Consider the following 15,124-nt stretch of genomic DNA (forward strand, 5'->3'; position numbering starts at 1 on the left):
TGGCTTGTCTGGAAACAGCAAGACTAATTGCCATGCGCTTCCGGTTTGAAACTGGCAGCAGACAACATCTTGAAAATGAGTCACTGCAGCTCACAAAGAAACTCTGTGGTTTTCTCCCTCTCAGGTTTATATATTTGCTCCTTTTTACAGTTTCCTTTGTAGTCTTCTGCGTTCTCCCTGGCCCTCCCCACTTTTCTTAGCCGCCCCCTGCCCCAAGACCCCTCGGCCGACATGGATAGTTTCCATGACCAACCGAAAAAACACTAAAAATGTTTGTAAGGGGGGGGGGGGGAGGGGGGGGGGGGGGGAGAGAGAGAAAGGGAGAGAAAGTGGAGAGTTGTTTTTGGATCTGGCTTTGCTGAAGGTTAGAGGGACTCTGATGCTGCAGGGGGAAAAAGTTCCCTGAATTTTCCACTGGCTGCAGGAAGAGAGCCCATTTAGTCATGGCTAAGTAATGTCTGCACACACACCAACTAATCTCATTAGGAGTTTCCGTTCCCTAACACAGGAGGGTTTTGTGAAGCCCTGTCAGCCTTTCTAACATTGCAGTTGAAAGGGAGACAACTTACATCTTTATTTACTTAGAGGTGTAGTGCTAAGACAAGTTTATACAATGCAGCATCTTTTTGGTCATGAGGACTCCAACTTCAAAAGTCAGTGGTTTCATTTAATTTCAAGCAGAAAGTCATGGTTCATCTCATATTTTGCTCATACAGACTTTTCGATTATTTCAGATTAAATGTAATTTATGCATAAATAGTTTCGTAGGGTGAAGTTCAGAAATGGGGTACACAGAAGGCTGTTACGATAAGCATGTTCTATGCATCTGTGACATTTGTATGTAATTGCATCATTAAAAGACTCTTGTGCCAAGATACCGAGGTGATGGGCATGTTTGAAAAGTATATTCACTCACATAACCTTGCTGTATTGGTGCTTTACATATTTAATTTCCAAGTGATATTTATTTTGTACATATCACTTGTCTTAGTGGTCTGTGTAATCATTTAGTGATGATTTATTTTTATAGCCGTCATGAAAAAAGTCTGTGTTCAGAATTAGAAAGATTTTTGCCATGCCCCACTGATCTTTAATGTAAATTAGAAGTTAACAACTTTTTGCAAAAAAAGTCTGGAGCAAACAAAGAAAATGGAGTCTTGCTTGCAAGTGGGTTTTAACTTAAAGAAATGTCAAAAAATGTGAATAAAATTGCATGTAATAGGAAATAACACTTGGCTGCTTACTTGAATTATCATGTGATAGCATTAAACTAGCAAATATTGTGTGAAGAAGTAGTACTTGGAGAGCTAATTGCAGTATACCACGTGTTTACCTTTGAGGATCTTCAGTGTTTCCTGTACTTCCTATGTCCAAGCTGCACAGAAAAGTTCTTCATTAACATCACTTTACAGAGGACTTTTATTAGTGGATTGGTGACACAATCTCCAGACACAGATGCCTCTTGATTTCCTAGTTGGGCAGAGAAGAATTTTTAGAATAGTATGTAAAACAGAAAATGCCTAATCTCTGTTTCAATCAAATGCAGTCATCAGGTAGTGAGAGCTATTTTCCGGTTTTGGAATTTTATTTCTTTTGTAAAATTCTAAATTTTAGAGAGAGAGGTGCATTACTGGGCACAACGTTCAAAAATCTGTTTAATATGTTATGGAACAGTTAGTGTGGCGTACAACACCAAAATTCTTACTGAAGAGTGTTCCCTAGCTCTTATTATGTCTCTTTGAAATATGGACATTAAATTGTCCACTTATTGTATTAAGTATTACTGGAATTTCAGTGTGCCATCTGCTGAATCAGTGCAGATGAAGCACACACATTCATACATACAGATATATATATAGTCTATCTACACTATATAAATTTCATGTATTGTATTCACTCAGCATAAGTAAAAACATCTTGATGTCCTCATAGAAAAACAGATGTAGTAGTAGTAGTGTACTGGTTGTGTGTTCTGTATATTTGAAAGAGTGAATGAGAAGTAATCCATAGATGTGTTAAAAATACAACAGTTCTGTTTGGAACAGAAAGAAGATCCAAATATCAAATAGTGCATGATGGTTTCCACTCAAATAATAAAAATGTCTTAAAGGTGTTTTCACTGTAAGTATGATTTTATTCTTTACCTGTTTTAATTTACGAAATATAAAAGTGTGTGAGAAGAATATATACTGTCTGCTAAGGGATGAGATATTACCATAATTGCTTGTATCTCGATTTTCCAAATCACCTCCGTGAGTTGTTCCTAAAAAGAAAAAACCTACAGGCTTATATCCTTTCTGATATCACCAACTCCGCCTAGATGCAACAGCTGAAATAAGCAACACAATCTCAGGGGGAGAAACTCAGCTACAGCCTTCCTTGGAACTGTGTTTAGGAACCACTACACGCATGGATGCCTTCATATGTAGAAACATTTTGTTTTATTCATTAGCAGTTCGCACTGCTTACTGATTCGCACTGGTTCTTTGCTCCTGTTACTTAATGTTATTTCATTAAACTTGAATCATGAAAACAAATCAAGTATCTCACTCCAAAGACTGAAGTATTCCCCTTTGCTGTGCACGAAGTCCAGTCATGTAAACTTTACCTTCTGGTTGTAATGCCCTTCTTGGGATGGAGGCCAGCTTCAGGGTGTGTTATGATGGAGGTATTCTTATGGGAAGGTATTACTGCTCAAGTGACTTACATAACTGAAGCTGAAATCTACCTTAGTTTAAAAATCTGTTCTGGAGGACTTAGCACAGAATGAAAGCCATTTTGCAGGTTCACCAAGGTGCATGGAGCTTGTTGCTTGCTCTGAGGGTCGTATGTTTACATGTAGGAAGATAGGTATATATAATACTTATGGACACTGAGGTCCATCAGCTGTTACAGAAAATGCAAATCTTTGCCTTGGGAATGCAATCACATGACAAAATGTTGCTTCGGAAAAATCAAAGAAAAGAAATAGACGCCGAAATAAAAAGTCATTTGGCTGCTAAAGATAAGGGAGAGTGGGATAAGGCTGGGAGAACCAACATACAATTATTTGTGATGCATGTATTTATAAAGTTATTTTAGGTGCTATATCTTGGTGACCATATAAAATTTGTATGCTTATGTAGTTACGGTTATCTCTGTGAGTGGTTCTCTGTCATAGTACTTAAATAATCTAAGATAGCAAAGAACTGATAGTATTTCCTACAAAGATACGGCAGGTTGGACTCATCTGTGCAATTCAGACTGTTTATCAGTCCGTGGTTTTCTTCTGGTGGCGGTGGCTCCAATGTGCAGCATGCCTGGACGCTGCTGCTTGAATCCATCTTAGAGCCGTGACACTGATTATAGGACACTGTTAGCTTGGGCCAGTTTCAAAGAGTACTGTTGGTTTTGAGTTGCTGTGTATCTTTTGTAACCACACCCGATGGTTCATGCAACAGGCTGTAACTTACGGGCCTTTGAAAATCACGTTGTGCTGTGTATCCTCGGGTTGATTCACCATGGCTTTCTCCTCCGTGTTTCCCACAATAGGGAATCTCACAGTCTTGAATCGTTAGACAGATGTTTACTTCATCTGTGGCTCGTTAAATGAATCAACTAATATTCTGGAGGCTGTTGAGAGCTCTTGAAAGACTGAATACGTCGGTTCTCATGTTGAAGTATTTTGTTGAATAATGAATGATTCAAGACTTAGTCATGATTTTGAGGAGAATGTCAAGGTGTAGGTACAGGAAGTCCAGCTCACTGCACTGCAAAATACAAGGCCGCATGTATGAAAACAAAGCAGATGAAGCACAAAGTACCTCTTATCTGTGCACTTCACAAAAAGAAAGTGCATCTTTGTTCTTAAAACTTTCTTTAAGTCACTGTGGTTTTATAAACCAGTAATTATATCAGAATTCAAATTCTTCAGGGTTTGCTGTTAAGAGTGGATTTTAATTCAGAAGCTCTTTGAAGGAGACTTGCTGCTTTTCTAAAAGCAAAAACTAAGGAAAATACTTGACATAAGCATTGATATGAAAATATCGCTAAGGCACTACCTGCCAGTTAATTCAATGCCAATTAATAACTCTGTAGTCATTCTGCATTTTTAATTTTGTATGAATACTGTGGTAGTTTTTGCAGTACCAAAAAGTACCCTGGAATTGTTGATCTGCTTAATCAGTGTAATTCGTGGTCAGTATCTCACAGTGTACTGAATAACTGAATATTTAAGTAATTATTTTAAAGTTACAGTTGAGAACATCGGAGACCAAACTTTGCCATGCCCTAAGCAGTTACAACGCAGCTGAAAATTATACTTTTTTTTTATTCCTATGGAGTTATGGTTACCAACACCATGTCTGATTTTGGCCTGCTTGCTCAAGTAGCATTGCTGTGACTATCTAGAGCAGTGGCGTTTGTCCTTTTTGTGTCTGTGGATCCATAATTATTTTTGAGTGGTTGTGCAGATGCCTATGTTGCAGTTGAGCCTACTGTAGTCGTACTGTGGTACTTTTGCCTCTCCTTCAGGAGGAATCCATTGACCGCTGCATGCATGGGCCACATGTTGAAAACTGCTCAACTGTATGATGACGCCTATGACCTTTTAAGATAAATATCAATCAACTATGTAAAGAAAGGTTTCTAAAGACTATACCATGTGCTCTGTCTACATCTGAGTGGTTAGATACAGCTTGGGGTCTTCAGGAGAATTTTTGTAGGAAGCCACAAACTTACTTTGTTTTGATCTTTTAAAGCACTTAGGCATGTATTTATTTTTGAGTGTGTCAGCACTTCTGTTAATGCACTGAGACTAACTGCATGTTGCAAACATTTAAATGCTAGCTTAGGCCGTGAATGTAACTAAGGCATTGGAGTAGCTCTTGCTTGCTCTGTGCAAGTGTCCTCCTAGTCTTCCATGTCTTTGCTCTAAATTTTGCAGTGTCAGGATGTACTGAGTGTGTGAAGGATACTCCCCGTTCTATGGCTTCCCCCAGACCCATTTCTGAGAGTCATTTCAATCACGTCTGTGTCTCTGCTTGCCAATTTAGTACTCAATATTTGAAGATTCAGAATATAGCATGGATAATCTTTGCAAATACCGATTACTAAATGCTAATGTATTTTGGCTCTCATGCAAACAACCCTGTTTCAGTGTCTTCAGCTTTGAGGTATAAATTTTTTTTTATCTTGTGGATTGAAGATCATTCGAAGTACTAGAAGAGGAAAACTTACATCTTACACATTGTCTTTTAGTTTTAGCTGTCATTAAATTATGTAATGAATCATTTGTTTGTAATTTTTATGATTCTTACCAATCATTCAAAATTGGTAAAAGCTTTCTAAGCACTAACGTAAGTATTAAGTCCTGTTAATACAATTTTACAAGATGGGTCTTCCTCTGAAAATATTAGTGAACAAGCAAAGAAGTTTATGTAAAATACGCTTTCACAGTTGTACAAAAAAGAGTAGACTTGGATTATATACTTCATCTAAAGAATCTAAATGTTTTTAATCAAATGTCCTTCTATAAGTTTCCCATCCTCATTTTGCAAAACAGCTGACAGTTCATCTGGAAAACAGATTTCTATTATGCATCCATTTGCCTCTAATGTGGTGACAGCATCTCTTTACTGTATCTCTGTATATTTCTTCATCTTTTTTTTTTTTAATATGAAGAAAATTGATAAGATGTATTTCAGTTTAAGCTTTTTGGGAAGGATGCTAATGAGTGTTATTGTTTTAAAATGTTTATACTGTGGTAATGTTGAGTGGCCTCTGTTGTATCAAGTCACAATACAGCACAAACAAAAAGTTTATAGACTCAAGCACCACTATTATCTCTTCCCAGCAATTAACAGTAATTTATGAGAAGAAACAATCTTTAAAAAGCATTTAGAAAGAGAACAAATTCCTATTGCAGCTCTGTTAGCGAAGTCTGGAGAAAGTTGACTACCTTCAGAGAATTTCTTCCATGCTATACTAATATAGCTGAGATGGGAATGTGGGTTTAGATTCTAGATATAGACCTCTGTGAAGTCTGGTGACTCAGAGCAGACTCAGAGCAACTGGTGTGTGTGGTTAGTTTAGCAAACTGCGACCGTGGAATAGGGCTGGTATAGCAAGTATGACTGCAGCACTCCTTCAGTACTGCTGCTTCAGTACTGAAGCTCTGCGATGCAAATGCTTCCAAAACAGAGCAGTATCAAGGCTGGAGTGATTCCCTGGGAGAAGGGTGCAATAAAACTGACTGTGCAATCTCATCCGAGTTGAGGAGAGGGGATAGACTCTTTTATTCCACGTTTTATTTAAATGTGGAATCTTATCCAAGATTCAGCATACAAATCAAACAAAATAGTGGCTGTTTTGTATCCTGAGCAGCAGAGACAGTAACAAACCAGTTGGTGTATTGATGTCACTTCTAAACATAGGCAATCTAGGCACTTTGTATACAGCAAAGTTTGCTGTAATCATTGAAATAGCGTCCCATTTGTCTTTCCTTCATAGTTCACAGCAGCCATGGGAATTAGTTTTAAGTACACAGGACACAGACAGTACAGGAGAATGACAACCAGATCTTCTCTTGGCTGAAATCTCATGTATTTTATGATACATTCTGTTGGGTATTCCAGTGTTTAATGAACGATGTTAGGGGAAATGTGTAGGTGTGACCTTCAGGTTCTTGATGGTGTAGTAGACAAGTGGGTTGGGTTTCAGTTTAGCTTAGCGCATGATAAACATGCATATCAGAACTTTGATTAGCACTGAGAAAGGAGGAGAATAGCAGGTTTTTGAGATTTTGACATGTAAGAGCGATTCTTAATTTAGGTTTTTACTATGAGACCATTGTGCACAGAAATCATAGCATTTAAAGTGAAAAATAGGGACCTTGACTAGTGCTGTGACTAGTTGCTCATTTTTTATGACTAAGGAACTTACACCCTGGCTTGTGCTCCAGGAACTATTGCAATAGCACTAATGTTTTGGGAAGAAATTGTCCAGGTAAAATGTCTCTATATGTATTTAGGTTACCATCTGCTGAATTGTGTTACACCATTTTCAGTATAATGCTATGATTGACTCCCCTTGCAACGTGAGAATACACAGGTAAGCCTGTAAATTATTTAGTAGTTTAATGGCTCATTTTGCAAATCCAGCAAATTCTGAAAATTCAGTGTGAATAGGAAGGTGAGCTCTGACTGCCAGTATAAGCTGCGATGATCTTGTGCTTCAGGTCTCGCGGAAATTGCCAGCCACCTCGGCTTGCCTGAACAGAACTCCCAGGGCTGCATTTCCTGTCCTTTTGGCCAGGTTCCTCTCTGCTCACAGTATTAAAAAGACCTGCTTGTTTATCTAAGTTTCTAGTCTAGGAAGAATCAGTCGAGAGGAGAAGATTAGTTTAAAAACCCAAATATGAAATGTATTAAAAGCAACATTTGAGACAGTTGATAGTACTAATACACCATTTAAAATATTAGAGCCACTAGCATAAGTTACAAAGCATTTGGTCTGCTGTCACAAAATTGGAAATTTTAATACTTCAGTTTAAGAAGGGAGTACAGATAAGGAAAAATAATTTGAATTTGGGAGTAATCATTGCTGGATAAGTCAAGCAAACTTTCAGAATAGCCACTGTTCTGGAGGCTGTATCCTCTGCCCTCTTTAGCTATTTTTTTGTTTTCATGCATATTTTCTCTGAATTTATCAAAGGGACTATCAGAAATTTTATATAGGACAGTCAAATAATCATGATCTGTGTCCTACTGATGCTGGCAAAAATGTAAGAGAAAGTCATATGGGAAAAATAAACATATAGGGCTGGCTTTGAAAGCAGAAGTCCCTCGGATTGCAGTGTAGCGTATTGCCAGCATGCCACAGATGTGCACCACATGAGCAGACAGAAAGCGGTGTGAGGAGTCTGCATTCATTTTACGTCTGTCCCAAGGTGAACGGTTGGAGCCATTATGGATTTATGTAGTTTTGTTTACGGCTAGCTTTAGAAATAGTTGAGCAGGTTACTTTTTTAAGCCTTTCACAGGGACGCAACTAGCCACATTCCCTCCTGCTAAGGGCTTTTACTCCCGTCGGATTAAAACTGTTTCTTGAACTGCATCCTTATGGAGAATCTGAAAACACTCGTGTTTTAGAGGTGGTGTCATCACACCTCTGCTTGGCAGGCGACCAGTCCTTTGTTGTATTAATTTGGAGGTTGCAGAACTTTCTTCCTTTGGACACGTGCCTCAGCCTTTCTTTGACTTAGTTAAAAAAATTAAAAACTGCAAACACTGTATTACCAAATGTACCTACTGGAAGCATTACTGGACATGTGTGTGAGTGCTTTCTTTTCTGCAGTGGAACTTGATGTTATCCTATTATATTTTACTAGATCTTGCTGCTGTCTCTTTAGTGTTGCTCTTAACCACAGGAGTCTGTTTATTTTTTTAAATGTGTTGGGCCAGAACAGTGGGTATTCTTGCTTGAGAAGGAGACCTTGTAAATTATTACTGTAAATAATCTTTTAAACTAGAATATAAAGCTAAGAGAAGACTACTATGCAGGAGGGGCAGAGTAGGCATACCTCATGTGACTCTGTTAAGTACATCGTCCAGCGAAACCCTCTGTGCTTTTTTGGCACATCCTTAAACCAGTCAGGGTTTGTGTGGCAATATTACTGTAGTTTTGCAGCAAATCGGAACTTGTGTGCTGGGGCACTCTGTAACTTTTTCTAATGTTTCCACTGGGTGGTGCTGCAGGAATTCCTTTTTTTTTTTTTTTTTTCACTTCAATCTGCATTTCCCAGAAAGACGCCTCTAAAATATAATAGGAGGAAGTCCTGATTTAGAAAGTTTTTGCAGTTTCAACACAATGGAAGAACTCGGAGGATGCTCTGGCAGGAAATGTCCTGGTTGCTGGATGTGGAAAAATTACCAGCATTCTGTATCATACACACAGTCAGTTCCCTAAAGTGCCCTGGGTATGGATTGCACCATTAGTTTGATTTATTACCTTTAACAGAGAAAGTTCTGCATCAAGTTAAAACAGGTATATTTACACACTTAGTTGCGAGCTTATTTTTTCAAAGCCAATTAAATTAGCAGTAAGATCTCCTTTGATGAGTATTTCAAAACTTTCTGAGTAAACAAATTGATACTTGTTTTTCCTCCTTTGTGGCAGAATCACTAACTTTTCACCAGCCACATCCTATTTATCACCCGTGAAGCATCTCTGTTGAGAAATAAAGTGTGAGGAGTGACTCAGACTTTTGCCTTGTTCTTTCAAATGTTTCTGAGCAAACATTTGGGCACATTTGGCAGTTGTCTTTAACCTCTCACGATGTACTCATTGTTATACAGATGACTTTTCAGTGGAAAATGTTACGGCTGACTGATTTTTTGATTATTCTACAAAAGTTTCTTTTCTTGATCAGCACCCCTTTGCTTCTGTCATCAAATGCAAAACAAGTGTGCTTCAATTTTTTTATAGAAACTAAAATGTAGTTTTAGTTATATATAAATAAGAGAAAAATCGGCCTAGAGGATTTGTAAGCTGTTCAACTTCCCATACGGACATTCACTTTACAACTATGTTAAAAATGTGTATAGCTGAAACAGCTAGAGACTGCCTTATTCCATATTTTTCTCTTAATATACTCTTTGATATTTGTCTTTTTGGAATAGAATTGTTTTGGTAATTTCCAACAAAAGTTTTTTAAAACTTACGTAACTGTTTATAAGTATTGATATACTTTAAAAATGATTATGGTTTAGCAAAATCTCAATTTCTTGTATTGAAAAACAGTGGTTAAAAAAATAATGGCAAAGCAGTCATGTTCTTTCACGTGTTATTGCAGCAGTCATCTCAAGGGTTAAAATGAACCTGAGACACTTAGAAAAATAAAACCAGAGCTGCTGTTACAAACTGGGACAGATGTAGGAGGCCAGGTTTCCTGTGGCCCATTTTCCAGTTTCCTGGCTGCAACCTGCAGAAATAAAGGAAGCCGAATGCTAACGTGAATGAGAAGCTAACAATGCCCCACGTCACGCTGCTCAAGAAACATGCCGTTGGCCAGAATTAGGATACAAAAGCAGTAAACAGACATACAAAAAATATACACACGTTTTCCAGAGTAGTTGAAAAGGAAAAAAAAAGGCATCTGTTACAGAGAAATGTTGTGTGTTTGCAAAAGCACACATTTGCCTGTAAGGGAAATGTAAGTGGAGGTGTGTGCCTGCTGTGGCGGGGCATATGAAAAGGAGCTGAATCTTTTGCAGCTGCTTTGGCTACAGAAGGAATCAGCAGTTTCTTCATACACTAAGGGAAATTAATTTCCCTGCCCTGACTCTGCCTTTTAATCCTTTTCATGTACATGTCTGATCACCATCTCTCTGTGACTACCTATAGTGCATAATGCTGGCTAACACCTTTTATGTCTTCCTGATTTAATTGATCTTCAGCTGATTTTTTCAGCCTCTGGGCTCCCCAGCCAGTCAGCTGTCCCTCCTCTGCCCCAAGTCCCACGACCTGGTTTACAGCTCAGAGTCCCAGATGTTCCTCTGCAGACCCTCTAAAGCAACAAGGGGCTGGTTTTGATCCTAATGCCTGGAGGGATTCCTAGTTTTAGCCTTCAGAACTTGTTCATGTTGATTGTCCAGGATCAGCAGTATATCTCTTTATTTTAGAAAGGCTGTGGGGGAGCTAACGTAGAGTGGAGAGAAAGAATCCAGGTAGGAAACCTGGAGTATGTGGGAGAACGGAAGATAAGAACACAGCTGTAACATAGTTGTATGGAAGCTAAGGACCTCTGCAGAGGTTCTGAATGCTACTGAACTGCTTTCCAGCTTTCTGCCTTTTTCTTCTAGCTTTTCCTATGCAAGAGTCCTACAAAACTTAATGCCCCAAAGAGTATCCTACTTATCTCACAGTTCATGTCATAAATCTTTCTGATACTAAGCTTTTTATTTAGCTAGCTTTGTTTCTGAGCCTCCTGGTTTTCTACTGGATTTAAGATGGCTTGCTTATTTGTTTTATTTTGCCCAGAAGGTTAATGACTTTTTTTTTTTTTTGGACCTTAATGCCACTTTACTGACATTTTGTCATATGGAATTTCGTATGTATTGTCTTGGTCAAAAAAAATGGTAATGCAGCTCTTCAGCACGTGTGTTCATACGTCTTAACCGTTTCTAGTGTAACTTGTGTAATGTTTTCATAATGCTTGCTCATGCTGGTAGAAGTCAGTCTCCATACACTAAGGGGAGAGCCAGTGTTTGGCATTTGCGCCCCTCACCTAAGTGAGGAATTTGGGCACCCCCTTTACAGGAAAATCATCTCTTGGGATGCTTTGCCCTGCAGGTGTCTCTGTCCTTTTCTATTATTCTCTTCAGGGAGAGCTTACGGTGTTGACTTTGTCGCCGCTCCAAGTTTAGGCATTTCCGTTAGTCCCTTAATTTGGTTGAAATGAATAGGGGCAGTATTATCAGCACAGGTATTCTGAGTTGCCTCCTTGCCGCATCAGTCCTGAGCTTAAAACTTGATGTGTGGAGACCACATTGTATCACGCTGATCATGCAGTTGGTAGGCTTTGTATAGGGGGGCACACATTTGAAAGACTGTAAATTGGTAATGCAGAGGGTGTTAGTGTGGTTACCTGTCACAGCTGCCTGAGAAATGGACTTTCAGAAAACTCGGTCATGAAATATCCTTTTGCTATCTAACACAGCATTTCCAAGTATAATTCCTTCTAGCTATGCCAGTGATTATTTGCATCAGTGGTAGTGGAACTGATCACAAAGTAAAATTACTAGGCTATTTAGGTCAGGTCAACCTAGCAAATTTTGTTTCATGGCTTAGAAAATATCTTTGACTGTCAAATGCATTGTATAAATATTTAAAAAACGGTAAGATGGCAAAACCACGTGTTAAAGTTAATGGATGAAAAAATTGACTCTTTTGTCTATATGAATTTTGATTAGGCTTTCCATGACACAGAATATATGTTTCTTACATAGATTGCCTGTCTCATTCTGTACCATAGATGGATGTCACTATCTAAATAAGTGATTTTTTTTAACTATTTTTCTTCTAATCCATGTAATTCAGTATGTGGTTCCATGTATTATTTATTGCCCAGCATTCAAATCCTGTACTGAGCACAGAAGTGACAGGAATATTTATTATTACTGTTTAATATTAATAAAGAGTTAAATGTGATGTGAAATGTGCGCCCTGTAGGAAGTGACCACATCCTAACACCCGTTTCTGTCAAATTAAGGCAAGACACTGAATTCCCTTAGAGTCAGTAAAAATTCAAAAGAATTAGAAAATACATAAATGAAATACAATGTTTTCTGAAGATTTCCGACTCCTCCCAATCATAATTTACAATAACTTTTAATACAGGTAGCACATTTTTGGTTAAATTACATGTCTTGTAGTATATCTGTCATGTGATTCTTTTGCTCCACCACTCAAATGAGGCACAAGTTAAGGCTTAGTATACTGTGTGGCCACGTTGTCCGCCCAAGAGGATAGTTAATACTTTGCAGAACCCCAAAGTGGTGCCCATAGAGAAAGGCAGGTTGATACTTCTGTTGACCTGATTGGAAATGACATATTTTGCATCAGTTTAAAAATGCTGTCACTACAGGATCTTAGATTTTTACTATTCCCTTGCAAATCACATTTTAGAGAATGGAAATGAGATGCAAAGATTAACACAGTTTACCGAATTCAAGGTATTTAAGATTTTACCATATAAGCTGAACACAAAGCTTCTGTTAAAGGTAGTTACAGCTGTGAATATTCAGTGCAACTCAGACCTGAATGCCTCAAGTTGGGTGCTTAGAAGAAAAGGGCCATACAATTAATGATCAGCTGAAAATGTAATTTGCATGATTTGCCTCATTTAGGAATCATATACATACAGTTATACAAGCAGTATGGGAAGCTTTAGACAGGAACACAGTGGCAGATGGAGGGATGGAGTACAATGCAGCATTGAGCTGTTGTAATCTCATTTCTGTATGGGCAGACTTGGGTCATACGCAGTAGAAGATTTATGCACATACCAATTAAGCACATCGCTGCTGAATTCTGAGGTGTGCAGGTCCTTTATAAAGCCTGTTCAGAGCTACACACTTGGAGAGTTGATGGTAAGGAAAGCAGGGTGGTGAGGAAGCTGCCTAAATCTAATCCCACCACAGCCATCTGCCTTAGATCCAGCACCTGAGTGACCCCCAGAGATTATGTGTGCATCTCAGCTGTTTGAGGAGCTGATCATCAAGAACTGAACCACTTTGAAAAAGGTGGCAGTAACCTTTTGGATAATAACCTGATGGAAGTCACCTCTCCTTAGTCACCGGGACAGATAGTGTGGAGTGGGTGCTCCTATAGGATGTTCTCACCCAGGCTAGCACTGTTCATGCATTTTACATTACGCCTATGGCTGAGTCACCATGAGGCCCACACTCAGTAGATAAAATGGAATCCAAAACTGTTTACATTTTACAAGCAATGAGCATCAGAAAATAGGTTCATAATGGAAAGTGTAGTGCAACGTTAGCTGTAGGTTAACTGTGAGTGTTCTTGGGCAGAGGTGAGTGGGAGTGGAGAAGACTGCCGCAAAATGCGCTTCACTGTGAGTTCATTTCCACCTAAACTCTCTGAAGAGGCATGATTGCTGATGATCTGAAGGAAGATGTAATTTAAGGTCTGGATGAGAGAATTGCATCTCTGAGGTATTGCCCTGTTTTGGCTAATGGCATGGTGGTGGAGTTTTTATTGGTGCTTCTATAACTCTCTTCCATCTTTAATTTCCTCAGCTGAAGTTCTACTGACAGGTCTTTGTAGTGTGGGACACCCGTACACATTTTAATACAATTTTGAAGAAAGATATTTCTAAGTTACTTCTAATTTTCCAGAGCAAAAAAAGTTCTGTTTGTGATTTCTTGTTTGGAAGAGTTGTATGATACAAGCTGAAATTATGCAGAGTATTGCTGTAAAATATGTGATGTACAGAAACTAAGATTATTTTAAAGTAATATGGCTGTATATACCTACACATGTTTAGTGAAGTAAGTTGCAAAATTTATAAATATTAATTAAAAAGTGTATATATATGATGCTAGATTAGTAGGGATACTTTATTAGCTATGATGTTAGAGATAAATAATCCATTAAAGATGTTAATACTTGCACAGATGGTGTAGTTTAAAGGAATTTTTAAAGACTGTAAAGTGAGTATATCACTTTCAGGTATATTTAAAGCTAGGTATATTTAAAGCTAGCTATACATTTTTTTCCTGCTTTACACTATGTGGAAAAGGATTTGTATAAAGTGATAAAAAAACGCAATGAAGCAAATGCAAACCGTTGAAAGTGCCAAATCATCCATGTAGGCAGTTCTGTGTCAAGGATGCCTAACAGTCCTGGGAGCCTCTGCCGTCTCTTGAAGGTGCTATGTAGTTACTGTGTTACACAGCTGGGTGTCAGGGATAGATGTTTTTGTCCTTGCCTTCAGACTGGATTCTCGGTTAATTAGAGAAATGAGGCTTTTTTAGGGATAATAAAACCATCATTAATTCTTGTTTGGCCAGTGTACTTAGAAATTATTTGGACGAACATAGAGCTCCAAATTCTGTTTTTCTGTAAAACTATTGACAACATTCTCTAGTATCTTTAACTTGCTTTTACACTAGTGAAGCTTATGCAATTTATTTTCCTTTATACTAGTGAAGCTTATGCAACGTGATTTCCGCAGTGCTGGGGGCACTTGAAGAGGCAAATCTTCCCTCAGCTGCCTGCTGTACTGTTCCATGTGGTAGATAGCTAGAAGTCTTGTGCCCTCCTGTGGTCAACACACCAAGGGAAATGTCAGGCAGTAAGCCTGGCATATTCTGGCCGTGTAATCTATTAGGACACAAACAGTAATATATTAGGAAACAAAATGAGCAAGGAAGTTAAAAATTATGAGCTTATTTAGATAAAGACAAAAATATCCATTGTTACATGTACAAAGATAAGTCAGGTAATAATTAGCCCCATTAGTGCCATAGTCGGTTAACCCAGTAATACTGGCATCTTTAAATCTGCATTAGTTAGACATAATATGTCCAAATTAAGTATCAGAAGAGACCAAGAAAAAATG

At 38.3% G+C, this 15,124-nt stretch overlaps 1 protein-coding gene across 1 annotated transcript in view; it reads left to right on the forward strand.

Moving 5' to 3' along the window:
• ELK3 (ELK3, ETS transcription factor) overlaps positions 1-15,124 on the forward strand; it is a 41,082-nt gene that overhangs the window by 994 nt on the left and 24,964 nt on the right. The window lies entirely within an intron of this gene.

This window comes from Aptenodytes forsteri, unplaced genomic scaffold (genome assembly GCF_000699145.1).
Source record: "Aptenodytes forsteri isolate BGI_AS27 unplaced genomic scaffold, ASM69914v1 Scaffold360, whole genome shotgun sequence".
Lineage (NCBI taxonomy): Eukaryota > Metazoa > Chordata > Aves > Sphenisciformes > Spheniscidae > Aptenodytes > Aptenodytes forsteri.